The sequence below is a fragment of the Chelonia mydas genome, chromosome 2, assembly GCF_015237465.2.
Source record: "Chelonia mydas isolate rCheMyd1 chromosome 2, rCheMyd1.pri.v2, whole genome shotgun sequence".
NCBI classification, from domain to species: Eukaryota; Metazoa; Chordata; order Testudines; family Cheloniidae; genus Chelonia; species Chelonia mydas.
Window position 1 is genome coordinate 6,974,918 of NC_057850.1, and position 6,000 is coordinate 6,980,917.

Sequence of the window (6,000 nt, forward strand, 5' to 3'; positions counted from 1 at the left end):
ACCAATCAGAATTGCAATGGCTTTGCCAGAGCTGTGTAGTGCCCCAGGACTGGGAAAGCAAGGGCTGCTGCAGACCAGGGTGGTGGTGGCTCAGGATCCTGCTCCCACTGAAGTTAAGGGCAAAAAATTGCAATTGATTTCAGTAATGTCGGACTGGTCTCAAGAACTGCAAGGGCTACTGTCGATCATACTGGTAGGGCAATGTCCAGGGGCAGCTTGAACGATACCTTCCCCGTCACGCTGTGCTTGCCTTCAGCTAGACTCCACATTCCAGTGTGCATCAACTTATCCCCACATTAACCGCACACACAGTAGGGACTGGCAGTTAACCCACTAACCTGCAATCCCAGTCTCCAGCGCTGCCTGGTCTACCCAATGAAACATGCACCCACCTGCCAAACGCCCCCTGCCAAGATGGATCTCCAGACAAGCATGGAAGGCAACATTTTCACAGGGAGCAGAACTGATACAAGCAAAGCTTTATATAGATAAATATTTGGTGGGCTTGGTAGCTGATGCATCCTGCTGTCAGATATCACCCAGCACTTTGTCTGCAGACATGTTGTGCTAGTTCCATATAATGCAGTACGATCAATAGAGACTGTTCTCTACAAATCACCGGGCCAGATGCCAAAGCTTTTTCTTCCTGTTTGTTTGTTTTTTAAGACCCACACTGGAGTGTGTTTACTTTAGTTTTTCTAAGAGAAGGTATCTTTAGAAAGGGACCAGTCAGACCCCACCCACCCCCCAGTGTTCACAAACCCTGCAGTCCTTGCACAGCCCTGGAGATCAAACAGGAGAGGTTTGAGTGCCCAAGAAACACAGGCTCAGACTCAAAAACGGGCTTTGGTTCATTTGTTTACCACTGCAGATTTTCTGCAGGTAATTAATTAGCCATTCCTATACCTAGCAACAGGTGGGCACAGGCTTGTCAGCGAAAGCTGAGAGGCAGGCAGGTATTTCATAACAGACCCACTTCAGCCTTCATAGGCTGGGCTCGTTAGAAGGTGAATTCATTTGCACACTAAGGACAAAAAATAACCCTAAAAACACCTGCATTTCTTAGGGAAAAAAATACATTTGATTTTAGCTTTGCTCAGGAAGACCCAGTTAACCCCCTTACCACCATCAGCATCCATCCCCCATGAAGAAAATAAGGGCCCAATTTCTGCAAAACACTTATGCCCATGAGTAACTGGAGTACTTAGGTGAGTAAAGTTACTCAAGTGAGTAAGCTTCTGCAAGAGTGGACTTAAAACATGCTTCCTCCTTACCCCCCACCATCTGACTGCAGGCTACCATTTCACAAGTAGCATCTTATTATCAGACATCAGAGGGTGTAAGGAGACAGTAAACACACAAACCATGGCAAAGGGCAGACACGTGCCCACTTAATTGGCTTGGATATGAAATCTATGCACAGCCTGTTATACATACAGAGCGGATTTAATTCAGACAGCATCTCTTCACCGTGGAGGAGAATCCGAACAGATTCTCTGTTTTACAGGCTGATGTTCAAACCCAGGCGATGCCGAAGGGGGAGAAGCGGTTGATTAAACAGCATCAGGAAAATCTCTGGATTGGGAAGGAAATGTTTTATAGACAGAAGGAAAAATATTAAATCGCCTTTGATATGGTCTCTCTCGCTGGAGGTTTTGAAGACTTACTTATTGCATTTCCAGCTATCATCATCATCTTTCTCTGCTTTTTTAAAGTGCAGGGAAAAGAACCCATTCTTTAGTGGTATTTAACTTTAAAAGAGAGAGAGAGAGAGACTTGGCCCCCAGGTGGAGTATAACTGAGCAGCGAGCGCCATCTCTCTGTCACTCTGTGTCATCAGGAATAGCTAAATCCAGCCAAAAAGACCCCAAGAACATCCAGGGCCAAATCCAGCCAAAGTGTAAATCCACTGAAGTCAGCTGAGTTACAGCAAGGACGATTGTGGCTCAGGGTCCTTTGCAACAAGAAAGAAAAAAATGGATCTACACAGCCTCTTCCCCTCCCCCTACCAAATACACACACACTCTCTCTCTCTCTCTCTTACTGCACAGCTCCAGATAAACTAGTAAACGCAGGGGACTGTAATAATCCTTCTCAAGCTAACCCTGCCCATGATAAATCTCTGATGGGGTTTGCTAAAGTGGGTTAGAAATGGGAGATTTGGCTGGGTTATTAGCTTTATTTAACGCCCCCCCCCCCTCCAAGGGGCTTGCAGAAGTTGGCCTGGATGGTGGGGCCAGTAACCTCAGGAAGGAGAGGGGAAGGCAGACAAAGCGGCGCCTTGCAGTTCATCTCAAGCTTGGGGGGTAGACTCCCAGCTGAGACCAAAGGAAGGGAGTTACAAAGCAGGTGGCTTCTCTCTTTCTCGGGGGTAGCTCCTGGCAAGTGCTTTTAGCTCTGAGAGCGGACTGGGACCCCTCTCTCCCCCTCCAATCAGAGGGGCAGACGCGTCTGGGGAGCGCAAATCCCTGTCGACTAATTTACCCTCTCTGCCTCAGTTTCCCCGTGTTTATAAATCAAGGGGGGAGGGATAATATTTATCTACCTCACAGTGGCGCTGTGAAGATTTGCTACCGCCCTTAATCAGGCACAGCCATAACCAGATATACATAACCATGGCACTTCAGCCTTCACTGGAACCTGTTATGCATCCAGCCATCCGTTTTCCTCTCGCCCTGAACATCCATTTGAAGCGTGCAGGCCATTTCAACCCCAATAGTGCTCACAAGCCCAGAGGATTCAAATCTCCTTGTTCAAAACCTGCCAGGGGGCTGGCTGGGGAAGGGAAGGCTCGCAGATCTGTAATTCTGCGAAGGATCATCTATTTCAGTTTCCCAGGTAGTGCTCAATTGCGGGTGATTTGCCAAGGGCCAGGCGCCAGGAGTGTCTCCCCCCTCTCCCCCCCTTCAGCTCTTTCCAGTGCGTCCTCCGCAGTGAAGTCAGTTCGGGAGGCATAATGCGCACTGGCCCCGGGATAACTCGGAATGGAAGAGCTCCACCGAGCAGGGGCGAAATAATCCTTGCTCCTTGATTAGAAAGTGAAATGAGATCTCTGCCAGCGCCTCCAGCTCCCGGAGCAAAGGACAGTTAGTACAGCCTCTCTCTCTGTCCATTTGGGAGCCTACCACTCAGTGGGAGCGGTCTGGATTTTTAAAGCATTTCACCCCTTGCCTCCTCCCCCCCCCCCCTTTCCCAAAGGATTATGAAAAACGTGCCCCATTCGGATCGACACCCCCTCCCAGCTGCCCGCATCTACAGCCGCTGCGATTTTCAGCAGCATCCGAAGCAAAGCGGTTATAGGCATTGGATCAAATCAACTCCCAGGGGCGTCGAGGGGGAGTTGGTCCCGAGAACGGAGAGAGAAGCCGGAGTAAGAACTGCAGGACAGAGGTGAATTTGGAATCAATGTGATAGACATTGGACGCGGGAGGGGGGTTGTTCCCATTACATCCCCGGGCTGCCTCCCATCCCATCTTTATGCAGCTTCCAAGCTCCTCTTGCCGCTGATCTATTTTCTTTTCGCAATAGCCAAAGCTTATGCCCATTATTACCAATATTCCCTCATTGCTCTGCCCTCATTAAAGTCGCTAGAATCAACTCCACCGCCTACCTGGGGTAATTGAATAAGGCTGCAACTGCCGATTGAGATCAAAGAAAGAAAGAAATAATCAACAGGTAAAGGGAGAGGGAAAGGAAGGGGGAGACCCATTTACCAGGCACGAAGTGCTTCCAAATGTCCGCCTGTTTGTCCAATGACAGCATCCTTCCCAGGGTGTTTCTTCCAGAGATCATTTGCATCTCAGGCGCTGAAAATCGCTTTACTAGCACAGGCAGGTTTTAGCCTCTGAGCAAGGTGGGCTTTGCTCTTCCCTCTCGCCAGGCATGTCAACTGCGCTGGACCTTGCCAGAGACATATTTCGAGAGAATTTGAAGCTGAGCATAGCAAGAGCCTCGCCAGAGTTGGGGCTGTTCTGTTATTATTATTTTTTCTGCCCTTTGGCTCCTTGACCTTGCCTTGATACTCACGTTCCTCGGTGCAATTAATTCACTGGGACTATTTGCATGAACTGGGCAGTGGTACCCTGCATGAGTCATACATTTGCCTCCCTGCGCTCCAGTAAATAAAAAAGTACCAGCGATCTTGCTGAGTTTATTGAAAACCCGTGACATTATTCATACAGCTCCTGCCTCTTTGTATCCGGTGCTTGGACAGAATCCGGTTGGACATTGCTGGGAAAAATACATATTAATCCTCAGCCTTCTCTTTCCTAACAGCCTGGCCGAAATATCTATGTGTGAAGGCTGGAGCGTACGTTGATCCACCTCCATCATGTCATCTACATAGAATGTCACGCAGTGAAATATATTTTAAAAAGGAAGAGGTGGATGGGGAGAGGGAAAGACCGACAAATTCTGCTGTTCATTGCCACACAGGGTGATTTAGAACAAGGTGCCTTGTAATTAAGTATCCCTGATGGAGTCTTCTTTTTTCACAGTGCTGGATAATTCGAGCCTGGGTTTTAAAATACTGAGCAGGTAATATCTCCAGCCGCACTGGGAACTGGGGGGCAGGAGGGGGGAGAGCTTTGATCTGCACCTATGTTAAAGGATCGTTTTCTAAGATGTGAGACAAAGTGTTGATGGGGGGAGACCTGGAGACACAGGGACGGTAAAGGTTTGCGCCTTTTCAAATGATTGCCTGCAGCGGTGCGCGGAGGATAAACAAAACAAAAAAGGAAGGGACGGATGGCTACCAAAACTCCCCTGGAGAGAGAGAGACTGGGGCGGAAAGGCAATTCACTCCCGCTGTAAGTAAACACAACTGCGATTCCATCACACACTTTGTTTTCCAACCTCGCAGACTAAACACAGTATAGGGCATGTCAGCCTGAAATCTGCCTCTCAACAACAGTTAGCCCCATGCTACTTTGCAGCTTAGACCACTTTGGCTTTGCAGCATGGTGGAAATCTTTGGAGGGTGCTAGTTTCCTCTTCTTTTTCCCCCCCTTTCATATCCTTTTCCCCGTTCCCCAAAAGCATCCCTATGGAGGGGTGCTTCATTTCCCCGGGCTGTGCGTACATCCATGCGCTTTTTCTAAGCGCATCAGTATTTTCCACGGTGCCGGTTTCTGTTACCGACCGGACCCGCGCCTACAAAAGCTCCAAAACTTCACATCGAAGGGAGGAAGCTTTGGTTTGGAACTGAAAGGGAGGAGAAAGTATGTATCGGAGAGGGGGAATGGTTTGACATGATCTCCGGGTCTGGTTCAAAGGGAACCTCAGATTCTCATTCTCGGGTCCTGCTTTTTTCCCTTCCCTTCCCATGATTAGAAGTCCCCACATTCCACCCAAAGCAGGATAGCAAGCCGGGGAAGTGCCCCTCTCTTTCTTCCCACCCGGCCCCCCATCAATAAGAAAGAAGCCTCTTACCTGATGGACTTTCTAGATTATATCCCGCTCTCCCTTTCTGTCCAATTCCAAATGGAAACCACCAACAAATCCAGGGGTAACCAAACAAACATTTGGCAGCGTGTGAAGTCCTGGAGAATGAGGCAGCGCTCTGGCTCGCTCGCCCTCTTCCCTCCCCCCTCCTTCCTCTCCCCACCCTCTCCTTTATTCAAAATATTTAACTTTGATTTAAAAAAAAAAAACTAAAAGAAAAATACCTTTGGTGTCTCTGCAGGAAGGCGGCTGGGAGAGAAACGCGGAAAGCAATCAATAAAGGAATCCTCAGCAGAGCGGGGGAAATACAATTAAAAACCAACAAATGATTAGATCCACTGAGACAATCAAGTCTTCTTTTTAAAAAAAAATTAAAGGAAGGATCAGGGTAGCTTTCCCACCAGTGTGGAGAGAGAGGACGGTCTTCCCCGGAGAGAGACGTTGGTTAAGATCCACTGGGGTCTGTCTGCTTTTTTTTTTTTTCCTTTCCCTCTTTTTAATTCCCACTTCTGAGACGCTCGCTCGCTCTCCCTCTCTGTGAAACTAGATCCAGTCTGT

General features: G+C 48.5%; 1 protein-coding gene across 11 annotated transcripts in view; it reads right to left on the reverse strand.

Annotated features, from left to right (window-relative positions):
* ADGRB1 (adhesion G protein-coupled receptor B1) overlaps positions 1-5,793 on the reverse strand; it is a 366,154-nt gene extending 360,361 nt beyond the window's left edge. For all 11 annotated transcript variants that reach the window (XM_043539002.1, XM_043539007.1, XM_043539005.1 and 8 more), the window contains exon 1: positions 5,667-5,793. The gene's annotated coding sequence lies outside the window, so the exon portion shown is untranslated. The remainder of the gene's footprint in view (positions 1-5,666) is intronic.
* Between the last annotated feature and the right edge of the window lie 207 nt (positions 5,794-6,000).